Source organism: Myotis nattereri (genome assembly GCF_964212035.1).
Source record: "Myotis nattereri genome assembly, chromosome: 8".
NCBI lineage: Eukaryota > Metazoa > Chordata > Mammalia > Chiroptera > Vespertilionidae > Myotis > Myotis nattereri.
Window position 1 is genome coordinate 35679593 of NC_138083.1, and position 19868 is coordinate 35699460.

The 19868-nt window shown below is 45.1% G+C and overlaps 1 protein-coding gene across 3 annotated transcripts in view; it reads left to right on the forward strand.

Annotated features, from left to right (window-relative positions):
- The first annotated feature begins 1218 nt into the window (after positions 1–1218).
- Positions 1219–19868, forward strand: part of RALY (RALY heterogeneous nuclear ribonucleoprotein) — an 89354-nt gene continuing 70704 nt past the window's right edge. The window contains exon 1 of one of the 3 annotated variants that reach the window (XM_081097008.1): positions 1219–1417. The gene's annotated coding sequence lies outside the window, so the exon portion shown is untranslated. The remainder of the gene's footprint in view (positions 1418–19868) is intronic. The other 2 variants (XM_081097010.1, XM_081097009.1) reach the window with 2 other exon arrangements.

Sequence of the window (19868 nt, forward strand, 5' to 3'; positions counted from 1 at the left end):
GGAAGTGGAGGTGAGGGTTTCCCACAGGAGAAATATTCAGGAGGGAGGACCACCACCCAGATCAAGTTATAAAACAGTTCCTGCATCCCAGAAGGAGAAAGGTACTTGACTTGACCTCTTTTTAAAAAATATATTTTTATTAATTTCATAGAGGAAGAGAGAGGGGGAGAAACATCAATGATGAGAATCATTGATCGGCTGCCTCTTGCACGCCCCCTACCGGGGATGAGCCCACAAGCCCGGCATGTGCCCTTGACCAGAATGGAACCGGGACCCTTCAGTCCCCAGGCCAGCTCTATCCACTGAGCCAAACCGGCTAGGGCTGACCTCTTTTTTAGGTGAGGGTGGCACCTCTTCCCAGAACCACCCTCAAGGCGGCCTCTCCGCGCAGTCCCAGCCTCGGCAGTGAGGAGCGATCCTCTCCCAGACCAAGCACTCGGTTCCTTGAAAGTGAAAGAACTCGGTGCTCCTTCCCACTAGGTCTCTCGTGCATCCCTAGGGCACCGCCCCCCATTTGTTTTTGTTTGGACCCCTCTAGGCCCCGCCCCCAGCTCCACCCCTGCGACCCTCCTTTGGGTTACGCCCCCTTCCGGCTCCTCCCCAGGGTGGCCACCTCGAGGCTCCCTCCCGCTCTCCCCCGGTCTCGCTCCAGTCTTTCCTGCCTTCGGGGCTTCCTTGTAGCCCAGCCTCGCCGAGCTCCCCTCCACCCTGGACTCCCCCTCGGGGCACCGCCTCCCCACAGCCCCACCCACAGCCCCTCCTTCCAAACCCTGGCCGGGCACCGCTCTGAGAGCCTCCGGTCTCCCCGGCTCGCCTCGCGCTCCTCTTCCCTGGCACCGCCACCCTCCGCCCAGCCCACCTTCGGGGGTGTGAACGGGCCTCGCTTCCCGCCCCGGCCCCGCCTCCCCCGGCTCCCGCCCCGGCCCGCCTCCCCCCTCCTCGCCGCGGCCCCGGACCTTTCCAAAGCCTCGCTGAGGCGGCGGAGAGCCCCGCGCCCGGGGAGCCGGGCTGTGTCGGCGCGAGGCTGCGGACTCCCCGGAGGTGTCGCCTCGTCCTTCCCTGGAGATAGGCAGTTGGGGGGAGAGGCAGAGCCGGGGCTAGGGCCCGAGCGGCCGGCGGGCGGACCGGAGGGCAGCGCTCGAGGCTCCCCCACTCCCGCGCGCCTCGGTGGTACCGGCCGAGGGCAGGGCTCGCGGCGGCGGGGCCCGCGCCGCTGTCAGTGCGGCTGGGCGCGCGAGGGGTGCGGGAGCGGGGCGGGCGGGTCTGAGAGCCGAGGGGGCGGCGGCGGCGGGAGCGCCTCCCGCGCGTGTGCTCAGCTCCCCCGCCGGGCCGGGCCCGCCTTCTCCCTCCCTCCGCCCCCGAGCGCGGCGGCACCGCCTTCCTCCGCGCCGCGCGGCTGCCTCCAGACCTCGGCACGGTGAGTGGGGGCCGAGGGCGTCTCCTTCGGGGGGACGAGGGGGCGTCCCTGGTTCCTCCCTGGCCGCCCACTGCTCCGCGCGGGCCGCTGCCTATTTTTAGAAACTCTTTTCCTGCCACCGGGAGTCCCGGGAGCCGGAGTAACTCCTGGCCCCTCCCTCGGCGCCTGCCCCAGCCCGGCCCCTCCGCGCCGCTGCCGGCCGCCCCGCGCTCCTTGGCCGCTGCCTGCCCGCGGGCCCGGCCGGGGTCCGGGGTCCGGGGTCCGGAGTTGGCGGGTGGGCCCGCGCCCGCTAGGAAGTTGGAGTCTTTTGTGCTCGCGCCCCGCCCCGCCAGGGGAGGAGGGGGCATCGGAGGCCGCGCGGGGAGGCCTCGGGCGGGGGCTGCGGGCTCCCGGCGGCGCGCAGAACGGGTCCTGCCTCGCCCCCCACGGGCCCGAGCGCCTCCTCCGCCCGCGGATGCGGGTCCGGGGCCCGGGGCCCGCCTCGGGCTGGGAGAGGGTCCACCAGCGGCCCTCGGCTGGGCGGTGCTCCGCACGTGACGCCGCCCCCTTCGCAGCCGAGCCTCAGTTTGCCCCTCGGTGAAATGGAGTCGGTACAGAAAGTGGCCTCGAAGCGTGTCTGTAGATTCCAGGAGGGAAACTAACCTGTGAGAGAAGTGTTTAATACCAACAGGTACAAGCTATTGGACTTGACTCCGAACTTCACGAGTCCGATTTCCCTTGGCGCTCGCGGCGGCCTTCTGGGGTCTCCCCGGGACACAAGGAGCAGTCACGGTGCAGAGAGGTTCAGGGTTCGCTGCAAACCACCGTTAGTAGCCGCGGAGGCGGGCAGCCGGGGTGCTAGCACCTGCTGCTCATTAGGGTGAGCCTCTGTCATCTCCTTGCAGGGGTCTGACCTCACCCTTGGGTCCCGCCGTTAAACACGGAACTCCTTTCTCCCTGACTCCCGGGCAGTGTCGCTGTGCTGTGGGTGAGTCCCACCCTGCGGCTCCGGGAGGTCCAGGGCGAGGACGGGACTCCGAATGTTCCCCCTCGTGTTGCCCATTAGCAGCTGATGGATGTAGGAGACTGCAGATCTCAAGCACACCGAGGTTCCCTGGGCTTTTGGCTCCAGGAAAGCTGAAGTCGTTATAAACAGTGAGGTCCATCCTCTATTTTGTTTATGGCATGTTCTTTCCTCCAACCCGTGAGTGTTCTCTATGGTGTTTCTATGTGTAATTCCTAGTTGGGGGAGGAGGAGCAGGAAGTGGCTCAAGTCAACTGCTTCAGCTAGCTCCCTGCCTTCAATAGGGTTTTGTTTCTTCTATTTTCAGATAAGGCCCAGCGGGGTAAAAGTGAACTGAAATTAACTTCGGCAAGTGTTTTAATTTTTCAGTGTGTTTGATCGTGCTGTTGGGAGGGTCTAAAAATCAGGCAGGGCAGTTCCTAGGCCAGGTCTTGTGGAGTCTCTTGATGTTTGCATTAGTTCTTTGGAGCCTGGAGGTCTGCTGAGCTCGCCCCTTTCCAATATTCTGGATCTAGGAGTTGTGGTGTGTAGGAACTGGAAGGGGTCTTACGGGTCATCTGGTACAGCTTTTCAGTCTGCCCACCCGCCTTCCCATTTAACTGAACCTTGGAAAGGGGGAGTAAGTCTAAATTCACAGACAGGCCCTGCCAGCGTGGCGTAGTTGTTGAGTGTCAACCTAGGAACCAGGAGGTCACTATTTGACTCCTGGTCAGGGCACATGCACTTAAAAAATAAATAAATAAATAAATTCACAGACTGCCTTAGTGACAGAATCAGAAGTAAAATTCCACGTCTTCTGCTTCTCAGTCCAGTAGTATTTTTATTTCTCCCATACCTTGCTACCTTTTTTAATTTTTTAAAAAATATATTTCTATTGATTTCAGAGAGGAAGGGAGAGGGGAAGAGAGATAGAAACATCAGTGATGAGAGAGAATCATTGATTGGCTGCCTCCTGCACGCCCCCCACTGGGGATGAAGCCCAAGACCCTTCAGTCCTCAGACCTACACTCTATCCACTGAACCAGGCTCGGGCCCTTGCTACCTTTTTGAAAAAATGTTTTTATTTCAGAGAGGGAGGGAGAGAGAGAGAGAAACATCAGTGATGAGAGAGAATCATTGATCGGCTGCCTCCAGCACAACCCACACTGGGGATTGGTCCTGCAACCTGGGCATGTGGCCTGACCTGGAAGCGAACCATGACCTCCTGGTTCATAGGTTGACAACCACTGAGCCGCCTGGCCGGGTCCTTGCTACCTTTTGAAAGGGCATTAAATTACTTATGCAGGCCTTAAGACCAGGAATCCTGAGTATATTGAAATCACAAGGAAGTTTAGTCTCAGCCACTCTCCATGCTCAAGTTTAGCATTAGGAGGAGACCAGGTTTTGTGCACAGATATGCTAGTTCCCATAAGTCACCGATTTTATTGTCTAGTGCTTTATAATACTTTTCTGTTACCATTATCTGATTTCATTTCTAACCCAGTCCTGTGAGGGAGTTAGAGTTTTTACAGCTAGGAGCACTGAATAAGTGGGGAGGACAGGACAGAAACCTCTCCTGGGCAGAAGATTTGCTGTAAAATCATCTAAGCCTTTCATTTTGGCTCTCTGAGCCTCAATTTCCTTATCTGTGAACTCTCACAGGGTTGTGTAGGGACTATGGAAAATGTCTGTGAAAGTGCATTGTAGTAGTTGTGAGTAGTAGAAATAGTAGCTAATTTTTATTAAGTACTTACCATGTGCCAGTCACTGCACTAAGGACTTTCTGTGGAACATTTCATTTAATTCTTAGAGGAACTGTGTGAATTAGATATTATTATTATCCCTGTTTTACAGAAGAAGAAACAGGCTTAGAGAGGTTACATGACTTCCTCAGAGACAATATAACTTTAAAGCTGGTGTGCTTTATTTTGTGAAAATATACATAAGATAAAATTTACCATTTTAACCATTTTTAAACGTATAGTTCTGTGCATTAAGTACATTTACATTGTAGTGCAACCATCACCACCATCCATTTAGAATTTTTTTGTCTTCCTCAACTGAAACTGTACCCATTAAACACTAACTTCCTATTCCTCATCCCCCTGGCTCCTGGCAACCACCAGTCCGTTTTCTGTTTATGAATTTGACTTCTCTAGGTACCTCATATAAGTAGAATCATTCAGTATTTGTCCTTCTGTGATTGGCAGAGCTGGCACTCTTAGTGCTTCCCTTAACTTCAGGGTGCTCTGTAAATACAAAATGATTACTAGTCTGAATTTACAGTAGGGTGTAGCATGCAGCCCCAGAGCAGGAACCAGGCCAGGTGTACCTCTGGTTAACTTCCTTTTCTCCGAACTCTGTGAATTTCCTTATCACTGAAGTGTTTTTTGAGATTTCTACTCACCCCTTCTGTATCTTCCAAGGAGACCTCCTACCCTTGAAATAGGACCAAGAGGACCCTTGGCTTGTTTGCACCTGCCTTTCTGACTATAAGGTCTGGGCATATGGGGCTTCAGTGATCATGAATAGCAGTGCTCTGACAGCAGTTCAGATCGGAACTACTCAGGACAAGTAAATGGATTATCTTGATGAAATGCTCCCTCTTTGCGCTCTCCTCTTTCCATAAAGGCACACAAGAGGGATTAGCTTTTGGGGGTTTCTAGATGGTGTTTATGGATCCTCCTTGCTTACAGGTGGTTAAGAAGGAGTTAAATGCCTCTCAAAATTCTCTGTTTCTGTGCCTTTACTTGGGTTGGGATGTGGTGTTTATGTTTGAGATGAGTAGTTGGAATTTCGTCCTGATACCAGCAGGGAAGGGGTATGTTCCAGAGATGGGTAATAGGGCAATAAACAGATCTGAGCATGTTGCGCTTTCCTTAAAAAAATCTGATCGCCCAATATTTCCTACGTATTGAAGTCCAACCCCCTAAGTGTGTTAATGAAGTCAGAGTGTTCTGACTTGTTTATTGGATAGCATCTTGTATTTCAGGGGGCTTTAGAGTCATGTAGGCCAGCCAGCCACCTGGCCAACATTTGGATTGGCTACCTGTTGTGCAGGTACCTTTCATGGGGCATCTCATTCTTGGAAAGATTTTCATTTACTGAACAATTGTTAAGCATGCTATGTGTAGTACTAAACTTAGAGATTTGGGTGTATACCGCCTGGTGGGGAAGACATACAGGCAAGAAAACAGGCACTGTGAAAAGTATTTTGACAGGGACAAGCACCATGAAAGCTCACAGGAGTGACAACTAACTCAGCCTTGGAGGGTCAGGGAAGGCTTTAGAGTAGTTGGCTAAGCCTACACCTCAGGAAAAGAGATTGGGGAGTCAAGGAGGAGACATAAGACTGTTCTAGGCAGAAGGAATAGCAAGTGTAGAGATGGTAGAGGTAATAGGTGAGACTTTTGGCCCCTTTATCTACTAGGTACTATTCTAAGCATGTAACTCGTGTTAACTCATTTCTTCTCATACCTTGAGAGGTACAGTATCTACTGTGTAGGTGAAGAAATAGACCCTGGGGTTAAATAAGTTTCTCAGGATTCCTGGGTGGAGTACAAGGCATGAAATGGGTGGATGTGACAAGAGATGAGACTAGCAAGATAGGCAGAGCAGAGGCCAAGTTATGAAAGGGCCTGGTAGCCTGAGTTGAGGAGTTTGGACTTCATTTCACGGTGAGGGGGGCCATGGTCTTCAGTGCATTTAGAAAGTTAACTTTGGCTACCTATTTGGGGGAGTGGATTTGAGGGGTAGAGCACCATAGTCAAAGAGACCAGCCAGTGGTTCTCAACCTTCCTAATGCCGCGACCCTTTAATACAGTTCCTCATGTTGTGGTGACCCCCAATTTCATTGTTACAAATTGAACATAATTAAAGCATAGTGATTAATCACAAAAACTATGTAATTATATATGTGTTTTCCGATGGTCTTAGGTGACCCCTGTGAAAGGGTCATTCGATCCCCAAAGGGGTCGCGACCCACAGGTTAAGCACCGCTGAGTTATGCTGTTGCAGTAAGAGGTGATGGTGTTTCAAATGAAGATAGTGGATGTGGATGTGGCAGGGGGAGAGAGGGATGTAGGAAGAAAATGGAATTGAGCGATGAGAATCAAAGATTGTTGGTGTGGATGGTAAGGAAGAGATCAGGGATGACTTCTAGATTTGTACTTGGTGAAGTCATCTAGATGGGAATGCTGTTTATTGAGGTGAGGACACAGGAGAAAGAGCACATAAGAGATGGGGGAGGTTTCTCATCAGGGTCTCTTTACTGCTGATCCTAGTTCTTTGTGGGGATGGCCAGGAGAGCAGAAGTGAGGCAGCAAATCTGGTAACTACTGGATAACTCTCCCTGGATAAACTGGATGTAAACACTAGTTTTGGAAGAATGGAAATATTGGATCCTGACATCCAGGCCCTGCACAGCTCTGAAGACTGATCTGGTAAGCCAAGGAAACCTGCGTGTTCTCCAGTTTCCTGTGGCACCGTTCTCCATGTACAGTGCGCACCTCTCTGAGTCAACTCTGTTTACTCTCTGCTGGGCACTGGGAAAACAAAGACCAGTGAAACATAGCTTTCCTGGTCTTTTGAGGAGCTCACATTTAAAAGGGCAGCAGGGTTGAGTAGCTTAGATACAGTGGTGGTGGGAGAGAGTGGGGTGGGCAGAGCAGGTTGGGACAGGATGGGGAGGGACTAGGAGGGATTTCATTAGGGACGGGAGTCAGGAGAGCCTGCTCTGTGCTCCAGTCTTTTTGTCAGGTGGCAAAGATCCAGGCTTATTCTTTTGAATAATGATAGAAAAGAATTAAGATGACTCCAAGAGTCCCTTCTAAGCAATAACATTTTATGATTCTAGATGATGATTTAGACAAAATATCTCTTGGGGAGGAATTTTTTTTCTCCTTCTCTATCCCTCCCCTCCCCTTCTCTCCTCTCTTTCCTTCATTTTTCCTCTTTTTTCTTAGGTGTGGTAGGGGGATAAGGGTGGAGATAGGAGGGTTTTCGCATGAGTGTCTATAAAAGCCTAGTTTTATTCAATTTTAGATTCATGTATAAAATGTACAAGTGGAAGGGAGACGATGACAGCAGTAATGTTAGCCTGCTGTCCTGCAACTGCCCACTGTCTGCTGTAAGGAAAGTTTCAGATCTGTGATGTGGTATAGCTCATAGACTCTGAGGACTAGAGAGAGAGGGGCAGTGAGATAAATTGTGAGCCTAGCCATGAGCCTAAGGATCATTTGATCTGGTCCCTGCTACTAACTCAGTGTATGGGCTTGGCAAAGCTCCTTTTCTTCTTTGGCCTGCTTCCTCATAAAATAATCTGGGAGGTCCTGAAATTCTGTAACTGCCCAAAAGGCGGAGGCTGGGGATAGAAAAGGATTGGAGGTTTCTCTCTAGTCACGTTCCCCTCCTCACTCAAGTGAATAATAGAGTCAGGCATCTGCCAAGTGTCATTGTTATCTTTTCTGACTTGTTTTGATAGCCCTTCCTTTTCCTTCTGAGTTTTAGTTTCTTTCTGTCACTTCATAATGGCCTTCTTGTGAATAAATGTGCTCTATCTCCTGAAAGGAGAGTAAGAAGGATGGGATATTATCCCTAGGTTCTAGTCTGCATCCCCAGAGCCATATAGGCTGTCCACTGCCCGTGTTCTCTATGCTGGGGTAGGGGTAGAGAGTTTGTGGTTGACTATTCAGATTTTCTGAGGCTCAGACACATGTATTTGGAGTGCTTCACTGACCAAGGTGCAAATCTGGCCATCCTCCCAATATGCCCAGTGCAGTTCCACTGGGGGAAATAGCATTCAGTGGGCTTTTGATGCTTGCCAAACTCACATTAATTGTAATTACCTAATACTCTCTAGGATCTCAGTCTTCCTGTCTGTAAAACAAGGAGGTTGGACTAGATAATCTTGAATGATATTTTTACCTCTTAACAGTATAAAGTTTTGGTTTTATGGAAGTGGCTGAAGAGTTCATCACTGGAAGGAGAAAGGGCTTTGCTAGAGCATTGAGAACACCCAGAGGGTTAAATTCTGGGTTCGCAGATACCTTTCACTATATCAGCAGATGGATATTGCTTTTTAGAATGGACAGATTGCTGAAAAATTGCTTGTGAGATGAACTTATCAAATTGTCTGCTGAGTTCCATTATAAACTTGGAGCTATTGTCCCATGGGACGAACTTGGAGTCCAAGACTATAAAACCCCCCCCACAACATTTAAATATGTAGCAAACTATTTAAAATCAGATAATAAAGGGAAAGTAAAAAACACCAATAGAGATTCCCAAACAGTACCAGGACTGGAAAAACACTAGACCAGAAATTTGCATTTCCTTAGAGTTTTAGCTTTATGAGGTAGATATCTCTAAATGAGCTTACCTGGCCCTTGAAATGCCATCTGTAGAGACTGAATACTAGTTCTGTTTGTCAAGGTAAGAATCATTGCTTTATTTAAGTAAGTATTCTCTTTTAAAGGCCAGGTTTAGAAACTTAATATTATTGGCTAGGTTTCTTTCATTTTAGAGGCATTTATCTGGTATTTAGCTGTCTCCTGTTTATTTGTCTTATTAATGAGAATTTTAGTAAGCCTAGTTAAAGATACTGTTTGCATGATGTTTGTTGATTTGTTTGTCTAGTTTTCTTTGTAATTCTTTGTGTTAGTGAGAAAAAGCAAGCTCAGCAGAAGATTTAAAAGTATAATTTTCATAACTCATTGTTTCTCTAGGTTTGGTTTTTTTTTTCTGGAAGGTATGATCATGTTGCACTGAGACATCAAATGTTGTTCCCTGCTTTCATAGACCATTTTAAAGCTTTGGGACTTTGTTCTTGCAGATAGCTGTAAGCTGGCACTGAGGAACGGTACTATCAGTACAATAATGATAGCTGTGCCTTAATCAGTTGAACACAAGAATATCTTTTCTTCAGACCTTAAAGACTCACCCCAGATTGATTTTCACATCAATTACTAAAATTAGGGTTTTAGGTAGAGTTATCATGCTAAGTAGGTTGCCCAGCTGTTATAACATGATTATGCTTCGAAGTGCAACTGCTTTCCATTCCTAAGCTCAACCGTTCATCCCAGGAATTTGAAGTACCTACTGTGTGTTCTCCTTAGGGAGAACATAAAAACTAAGCAAGACATGGTTGCTGCCCACAAATTATTTTCAGTCTTGAGAGGGAGACAGATAAGTACAAGAGATCCAAGCTGCTTCTTAACCCTGCTGCCCTGCCTCAGATATTTGGGTTGAGGGTTTAGACTGGAAATAGCAAAATTGATGGATATGTGACTATGCAAGGAGACCTGTTTGAATTCTGACTTCAGTGTTTAGATTTATTTTTAACTTTCCCTCCCCGTCTCCCTTCTGCCTATTATCTAGATATTTATCCTCTTGCTGAGGTGTCCAACATGCAGTGTATAAAGTCAAGAATGTTAGGATAGGGGACAACATTCAGATTTGGATGTTTAAACATTTGCCTAGTACTTGCACTATTCTCATATCAGTTCTCTGGCTGAATTACAGAAATATTTAATGTTATCTAGCTTTTTATTTAGGAATGAAGAAAATTAAATTTATATGGAATCATTTTAAGTAGTATATTCAGCTTAAAAATAAAATAACTATTTTACTTACACGTGGAATTATAAGAAGTGTAGTTTCTGGCATTTGATCAATTTGTGACATCAATTATGATTAAATTGTGGTTCTTAAATTTTTGTTGTTGTTGTTAATCCTCCCCCAAGGATATTTCCTATTATTTATATATATATGAGAGAGAAAGAAACATTGATGTGAAAGAGATGCATCAATGGGTTGCCTCCCGCACGTGCCCTGCCAGGGTCCGGGATCAAACCTGCAACCAGGTCTATTTCCTGGACTGGGAATCAAACCCCAGACTCTTCCGTCCTTGGGCTGACATTATAACCACTGAGCAACACCAGCCAGGACTAAATTGTGGTTCTTTTTTTATTTTGTTTTGTTTTTTAAATATATTTTTATTGATTTCAGAGAGGAAGAGAGAGGGAAAGATAGAAACATCAATGATGAGAGAGAATCATTGATTGGCTGCCTCCTGCATGCCCCCTACTGGGGATCAAGCCCTAAACCCAGGCGTGTGCCCTTGACTGTAATCAAACCCGGACCCTTCAGTTCACAACATTTCATTTCTCTATCTACTGAGCCAACCGGCTAGGGCTAAATTGTGGTTCTTGAAGCCCGTTCCTATGGTCTTCTTTGAACACTTCACAGCATGGAGCCCTAGGAAGGTGAGGGACTGTTGAGCTTACCCTAATCTTTAAAGGTTCTTCCTCTTCCCTTGTCTCTACCCTTAAAAAGAAATTTTAATTTGGGATGCTGTGTTGTGTTCATCCTTTCTTCCAACAATTGAGCATTGCCTATGAGGTGTAGAAAAATGGAAATAATGCCTGTGCATCCTCAAAGTTTGGGGACAAGATTGAAATAAATTAGCCAAACTGTATGGAGCCCACTGAGTGCCTTCCTTTGTGCTCTGAAGGATATAAATGTCTAAAGCACACTCATAGCTTCAGGGAACTTATGGACTTTGAGGAGAATAGATAACCATGAAGATGTGGCTCACAGTAAGGCCGTGGTTCTCAGCCTTCCTAATGCCGTGACCCTTTAATACAGTTCCTCATCTTGTGGTGACCCCCAATTTCATTGTTACAAATTGAACATAATTAAAGCATAGTGATTAATCACAAAAACAATATGTAATTATATATGTGTTTTCCGATGGTCTTAGGCGACCCCTGTGAAAGGGTCATTCGACCCCCAAAGGGGTCGCGACCCACAGGTTGAGAACCACTGGTGTAGAGGGTTTGGTTGGGAAGCCCCGGAACTAATTTGGCCAGGTATACTGGATTTTCTCATCTATAAAATGGGATTAATAGTCTGTATCTTGCCTTCCGCACAATGTTATTGTGAGGAGCAAGTTAATAAGGTTACTAAAACTATATTATAAAATCTGATGATGTAATTTATATGTGAAGAATCCATGAGTCATTTGTCAAAGGGTGTAGGTAAATGGCAGAGTTTTCCATAGGAGAGCTTTCTGGGCTGGAGTGAGGTGAAGAGTGGTCTGAACCAGCCTCTAGGACTGAAAGAAAGAATGATGGAAGCATTTAGACACGGCAGTGTTGGAGCATAACATTGTAGGCAAACTGTTTAGTGGGAACAGTGAGTGAGTGTTCTCCGACCTCATACTCAGTGATTGAGTAGTTAGGTGTATGTTTAGCTTTAGTAGTTATTGGCAGAGGCATACCAGATTACACTCTTGTCAGCTGTGTGTAAGAGAATTCCTGGTGCTCCATGTCCTTGTCAACACTTAGCATTGTCTATCTTTTTTCATTGTAAGCCGTTCTGGTTGGTGTATAGTTATAGAAGTGATTTTAAAGAACCATAATATGAATTCTCAGGTAGCAGTACAATAAATGAGTAAAGTGATTGGGGAGTTCAGAGAGGGAGGGATTGCTTCATTTGTTGGGATATGGTGCCCAGCGAACATTTATGTAGGAGTGAGTATTTGAGCTGGGTCTTGTAGGATTAGCATAGTGACTGTATATCATCCAGGCCATCCAAATTTCTAATATTCTGCCTGGACTTGTGCTTATAAATTATGAAACACCAATATTTCTGTGTCTGGACTAAATCTTCTGGACTACTCAGAAGCAACACCCAGATATCTTTTCTTAGTTGCTGTGCTTCTCACCTACCTTCCCTTTTTTCCAGAAGATATCTACACAGGAGATTTAGATTGCAGAGATGGAGAGAGGACATTCTGTGCAATGGGAACAACTGAGCAGAAACACAAATGAATGACTAGATGATATATTCCTGCTAATGAGCAGGGGGGAGTATGTGACCCATACTTTAGGGGTGGATGATGCCTTCTCATAGCCTCTTGGAGCAGGTGGAAAAGGTCATACTGTTCCCAAGCCAATTTGTATTTAAACTGGATAGAATTTGAGAATAAGTTTGCCTATAATTACATCATTTCAGGGAAGAAATTAATCCAGCAAACAGTCATACTTGAAGTGTGTCAAAAGAGAGTTTGTCTTCTTTTTAAAATGAAAGGGGAGGGAGGGAATGCCAAGACCTAAAGAGCTTAGTCTCTCAGAGCTCATCTATTACATGTGTGTTTGTTCAGGGAAAAATTGCCATTTCTTTGTCAGCTTTTATCCTGCCGGGTGGACTCTAGCAGGGTGTTTATTTTCTGTAGTTTTACCAAATCATTTTGAAGGCTGGCATGAATATTGATCATGTCTTAGAGCCTAATTCCTTTGTTCTGTCAGCAAATATTAGAATATGTACCTTAAATTACCTGGTTGGGGGAAATAAGGTGGCCCTGTTTGCTCCCAGAGAGCATCACTTTCATGTTAAACATTAGTTAGCTCCTGATCCTGTGTCAGGTCCTGGGGTATTTGTCAGGAAAGACCTGCAGGAGTGTGTGGGTGGGGGATGGGGGGCGGGGGTTAGAGCTGCCATTCACCAGAGGGTATCTAGGCTTTCTGTTGAGGATAATAGTCAAGTACTTGATTAAAAATCTGTCCTAGGTTCTACACCTAACTTTGCCTTTCATATTAATAACTAGAGGGCCCGGTGCACAAAATTTGTGCACAGGTAGGGTCCCTAGGCCTGGCCAGCGATCAGTGCCAATAGGAGCCTTCCTTCCCCTGGCTGATGGCCGGGGCCTTCCTCATTCCACGCCACCCCCAGGAGTTCAACATCATAGTGAGCGGTTGAACTCCCAGTGTGTCGAACTCCTGAGGGGATAATTTGCATATTAGCCTTTTATTATATAGGATTATTTTATAGGGTAGCTACCATGAATTGAGTGCCTACTCCGTCAAGATATCATAGTACCTTGTGTTCATACTAATAGAGCTGATTCATACTGAAGGTTACTATATTATATATACATTTTATTTAAAATATATTATGTCTATAAGTTTATAAGTATATTTATATATAAAAATCTTATGTATTATATAAATCTTTATATTAAAATCATGTTTATTCTCACCTCAACCCTAAGAATTTTCTGTTGATCCATACCATATAGATAGGGAACTAAGAAATAAGGAAGTTAAGAAATATGCCCATAGTCACACTGCTACTAAATGGAATTGCTAGGATTTGAACCTAATTGCTAGGATTTGAACCTAACCAATTCTTCTTTATTTTTTATTTTTTAAAATATATTTTATTGATTTTTTACAGAGAGGAAGGGAGAGAGAGATAGAGAGTTAGAAACATCGATGAGAGAGAAACATCGATCAGCTGCCTCCTGCACATCTCCTACTGGGGATGTGCCTGCAACCCAGGTACATGCCCTTGACTGGAATCAAACCTGGGACCTTTCAGTGCGCAGGCCGATGCTCTATCCACTGAGCCAAACTGGTTTTGGCTCTTATTTATTTTTAATAGGGAAAACTTCAAACATATATAAAGTAGGCAGAATAGGTTAATGAAGCATCACTCAGCTTCAACAGTTATCAGTTCCCAATCTTACTTCATTTATACCCAGACCTTCTTCTCATCCTGTGCTTTGAAGAAAATCTCAGCCATCACTTTATCTTTAAACTAGAGGCCTGGTGCACGAAATTCATGTGCTTGGGGGGTGGGCGTCCCTCAGCTCAGCCTACACCCTCTCGCAGTCTGGGAGCCGTCAGTCAGACATTCTTAGCACTGCCATGGAGGCGGGAGAGGCTCCTGCCACTGCCACTGTGCTCGCCAGCCATGAGCCCAGCTTCTGGCTGGGCAGTGCTCCTGTGTTGACCATCTGCCTCCTGGTGGTCAGTGCGTATCATAGCGACCGGACGGTCTGCTGTTCAGTCGATTTGCATATTAGCCTTTTATTATATAGGATTATTATATAGGATATTTCCTACTGTATTTCTAAAAGATGACTAAAAAAACATAATCACAGTGCCATGATCACACCTTATAAAATTTAACAATTCCATAATACCATCAAAATTCAGATTGTGTTCAAATTTCTAGTTGTCTCATAAATGTCACACTCTTATTTTTATAGTTTGTTTGATTAGGATTCATGTAAGCTTTACACACATAGTTGGTTGTTAGAGCTTTTAAATTTCTTTTAATTTATAAGTTTATTTTCTTCCCTTTTATTTATTGAAGAAACTGGTCATTTTTCCTGTAGAGTTTTCCATGTTGTGAATTTTGCTCGTTGCAAGTTGGTGTGTTTAATGTTTCCTGAAAATTGGTGGTGGTAGCTACAGGTCAATATCTTTTAATTCTCATGGAAATTTTGCAGATGAGAAAACAGACTGAGAATGGTTGGATGACTTGCCTAAGGCCTCACAGCAATCTTGGATTTCAACACAGATCTTATCTCCAAAGCCTTTGATTTTTCCTTTTCACCACTCACCTATTTTGTGAGCTTGGGCAAATCATTTTAAGTTTTCTGGGCCTTAGTTTCTATGATGTGTACACTGAGAGTTCTTACAGGAATAGTATTCTATGTGTCTGACCATTTGAGTGCCTACCATGGCATGGTACTGATATTCATGTGCATAAGACTGTCTTCAAGGAGAATTTGGTAAGACAGGGACTGTGGGATCATACCTAGTTTTAGACATGGAGCCCATATTGGCCATAATGAGACTATAGGACCATTAATTTTCCCATACAGGCTTCCCTACTAGCCTCCCTGCATCCTGTCTTGATTTCTTTTATGCCATACTACTCACTGCAACCAAGCACCTCTTCCTAAAAACTGTTTTTGTTGTGTTCTCCCTGCTCATAAATCTAGCTTGAGGACCTGGTAAATAAAAAACAAAGTTTTCCCAGCAATAAACCTTTTCTCCTTGGACTGAGTTAATATTTCAAGGGCAATAAGTTTTCTGTTTGGCAAAGGTGTTACTGATTTTATGGAAATGCTGAGGGAATCTGTAGATGATAGGATAATGATGGAGTGAAGCATGGGGAATGCTATCTTGATTCAGGGGAAAGCATAGGTTTATCATTGTACTGTTTACTCCTAAGGACATCTGACTGTATTAGGGCGATTATGTATACTCTTTTGTAAAGAAAAGGAACTTTTAGTTGTGGAGTCCAGGGAGAAGAGTTTAATGGTATCCTTTTGGGGGGAAACCAAGCTGCTGAACCTTTAAGTTACTGGTTAGCCAAGACATTAAAATGAATGTGGTATATAGGAGTGAAGTCAAGCAGAGCAGTGTTTTGGGTTTATAGTAATTTGGGTGACAGGCAGGTGGCACTGGGATCTAGCTGACATACAACTACTAAAGTCAAAAGTCAAGAGAAGGTTCAGGCATTTGTATCCCTACAGTGCTTTGCATATAATAGATACCTAATGTCTTCTTTATATCTTTCTTCTTAAAAAAAATATATTTTGGTCCTAGCCAGTTTGGCTTAGTGGATAGAGCATTGGCCTGTGGACTGAAGGGTCCCAGGTTCGATTGTGGTCAAGGGCACATGCCCAGGTTGCAGGCTTGCTCCCCAGTGTGTGGCATGCAGGAGGCAGCCGTTCAATGATTGATGTTTCTATCTCTCTCTCCCCCTCTCTTTTCCTCTCTGAAATCAATAAAAATATTTAAAAAAAATAACTTTGACAGTGGATCAAACCAGAGAAGAAGGCTGTGGAATCATGGTTCCTAAAGGTCAGGATACAAGTGATACAGGACCCTGGATAGCTCCTTGGAAAAGCAGTTCCTCTAACCAAAATTAGAGTCCTTAGGAGACTCCTAAATGCTTTCAGTTCAAGATCTTTTCTGAGAATCTTACCCAAGTGGATAGAGCAAGATCAGAGGTTGCAAACTGGCAGCCCCTTGGGTTGTGTCTGGCCTGCATACCTGTTTTGTTTGCCATGCAGTGCTTTTGAGTTGGACCCCAGTCTGGGGAGATTGGGGCTTTCAGTGGAGATACTGTGTATGAGATCAGAGGCCCTGGCAGGTGGGCTATAAGGGTGACTGAATTATCCTGAAGAAGGTGGAGGATTTTTTTGGAAGTAGCTAGGGCTGGAGGCTGATGCTGACCATGAGCAATTTTCCTATTCACAGGAGTGGGAATAGTCCCTAGCTATTTTACAGAAGGCTTCACTCCCTGAGCCCTCCACCCAGGGATTCCCTGTATTACGACTCCTTGTGCACCAGCCTGTTCACTTTCAAGAGGCTTGTAGCTTGGCTTTTTTTTTTTTTTTTGACACTGGGGCACATGGCTCTGATCTTTGGGGAGGCCTTTAGAGTACCAGCCTAATTTGGTAAAATGCTTGAGTTTACAGAATCACATTCTTCATTTCTCTTCTTTATTCCACATACTACTTCCTCATTGGTTGGCTTCTTTAGGCAGAGCATATTTGTTCTCAAGTTTATCAAGGTCCACACCATTTCGTATGCCTCTTTGATATCCAAGCCCAGTACCGTTTGCCATTTATCATCAGGCTCGCACTTTTTTCTTTGAAACACTTGGTCAGCTGTACTAAGTTTTGCTACCCGCTTGGTCGGGGTGGGGGCTCTAAATGGAACTTGCTAACATTTAAGGGACTTTACCCAGTTACAGTGCAGTGCTCAGAGTCTCCTGGGACTAGATGAATTGTCTTCATTTTGCTATGAACTTTTGGTGCCCCTGTTGACAAGTAAGTCTTTCTTGGCGTGTTTTAGAACTTCACAAGGACAACAAACTAGTCAAGGCTCAGTGAACCTTGGCTTTGTAAAATTGGCATTTTTTAGCAGCCTCTAACACCCACAAGCTGGGGGAAAGTGGGTCTGATGCCTCATGAAAGAAATCATGACATATAATACAAATCAAAACTGTTTTATTTATGAGTCTGTACCTAATCTTTTTAAGCCCCCACCCCCTCCCCAGCTCAAATGAACAGCAGCTTCTATTTGCTGAAAGTAGCTGACTTTCTGAGTAAGTAACCAACTCTTTTTTTGCTGCCTGTTCCCTTTGGCTTCTTGTGATTACTATAATATCGTCATATAGAATGTGGAGCACCATGGTAATTTTCATGACAACTGATCATTATTTTCCAGGTAAAAGGAGGGAACTAATAAGTATTAGGAACTCAAAAAATGGTATTGGTCTAAAATCTTGTGATGCTAGTAGAATTTTGTACTGGAAAGGACTGTTTTGGAGCAACTGCCTAATTAAGTCTTTTCCTTTGGCAGACAAGGAAGCAGAGGTCCAGAGAGGTTAAACAACTTGCCTAAGGGGTCACTATGTTGTGAAATAAACTCAGGATCCTCAGTTTAGTGTTTCTTTGTGCTTCATCTTCTGTATGGCTTCTTTCTATTATAGCCCACTGGACCATAAGCTCCACGGAGGAACCATGTTTGTCCTGTGAATAAATGTTACCCTAGTGCCTACCATAGGACCTAAGTATTTTTTTGAGTGACTAGATAAACTGTTGGAGTTTCTAAAACTGGGGTACATGGCTGCATATCATATGATACATGAAGTCGCAAGATAAAACATATCTTCCTAAAGTGTCAGTGCACTCAGATTTTTTGAAGTTGGATTGGTTTAAATATTGTAACTAGTAATTTAAAAATTTACTCTTATCATGTTATGGAATGGATAATATTAGCATGAGTTTAATAAGAAAGCATCAAATAAATTACAGGATTATAGTATTTTTAAGAAAAGCTAGAAATTTAAAAATGAGATCTGATTTTAAATGTTGGCAATTAACTTAAGGGTTATTTATTATTTATTTTTAATCTTCACCCAGGGATATTTTTTCCATTGATTTTTTAGAGAGAAGGGAAGGGAGGGAGGTGGGGGAGAGAGAGAGAAACATTGATGTGAGAGAGACACACTGATTGGTTGCCTCCCCCTATCACCCTTACCCAGGCTGGGGAACCGAGGTACATACCCTTGAGGAATCTAACCTGTGACCTTTCGGTCTTCGGGCCAACAGGCCACTGAGCCAGACTGGCTATGGCTTAATAGTTTTTATTTTTATTATTATTTTTTAATATATTTTTATTGATTTCAGAGAGTAAGGGAGAGGGAGAGAGAGATAGAAACATCAATGATGAGAGAGAATCACTGATTGGCTGCCTCCTGCACGCACCCCACTGGGTATTGAGTCCACAACCAGGGCATGTGCCCTTGACTGAAATTGAACCCATGACCCTTCAGTCTGCAGGCCGATGCTCTATCTACTGAGCCAAACCTGCTAGGGCCTTAAGAGGTTTTTAAATAAACTTGTGTGAGTCAGACAAAACACATCTTTGTGCCTGAGCATCTGTTCGTGACCTATGAAATAAACAGGTCTGGGCAGGAACTAGACTTTGGACAGGGCCAAATGGATGATGGTATCAGGGATGGCTGCCATTCTGGGCCTGGCTCCTCTCTAGCTTTAGACTGGCCATAAAGCTCGGAGTGGAAAGAGTGAAGGTAAGAGTTGAAAGGTTAGGATTCCTAATTCCCACATTAAACATCACCATCTGTTGGAAGCAACTACTAAACTTACAGGCAATCTCAGCCCTTAGCTTCTCATTTGCTCCCCTTGTTTTGCAGATAAACTAAGGTCCAGAGAAGGAAGTAGAGTTTTTCTCTAGGACCCTAAGCAGCAGGCATAGGTCCTGGGCAGGCCCCACTTTAAACTCCATACCTTTGGTACTCCTGCCTCACATGCTCCAAAGGTATGGGGTAAGGGGCTTCCCTGGCTTACTTTGGGACGGTGAACTTCACTTCTTGAAACAGTTGCATCATTGTGAGCAAGGGGGCGGTAGAGGTGGCAGTTAGTAGCATGCTCAGCCTCATCTTGGTGCAAAGGGTCTATTTTGTCACTAGCGTCAGATTGACCTTATTTTTTCTACCTAGAAAGATGTAGAAGACAGCTAAGCAGATGGAGCTTCGATGCCAAGCTAGATCTGTCCCGCCTTGTGCTTTCCTTGCTTCTTTCCCTCTTCTGTTCCCTCCCCTCAGGCTTCTTCCTCCTTGAGCCTTACTACCTTTCCCTTCTGCATCACCCCTCCTCCATCCTTTATCTTTTGTTTTTCTCTCACTGTTGCCCTTCTCCTCACTCTGAAATTCTTGTAATGCCAGTACAATAGGCGCAATCTGGGATTGGACATGTTTTCCACGTTTTTTGAGGAGACTTGCTCTAAGTAGGACAACTAAATAAGGGAGATTAGATGTCTTTAAATCGCTGCCTCTTTATCCTCACCCCAGGTTGGAAAGGGTAAAATCTCAATACTGGAGTTGGCTACAGGGTTCATATAGTCTGGTGCCACCTCATTTTGCTGCCTTCTGTCAGCTGCCTGGTGTTTAACACCCACTGTTTCCTTGTGCTCCTGCTCAGTGGAATGACTTTGTTTTAGCAATTCCCTCGGAATAGAAAGTTCTAGTAACTCCCCCTTTTTTTTAAATGTTTTTATTGATTTTTAGAGAGAGAGGAAGGGAGAAGGGATAGAGAGATAGAAACATTGATGAGAGAGAAATATTGCTTAGCTG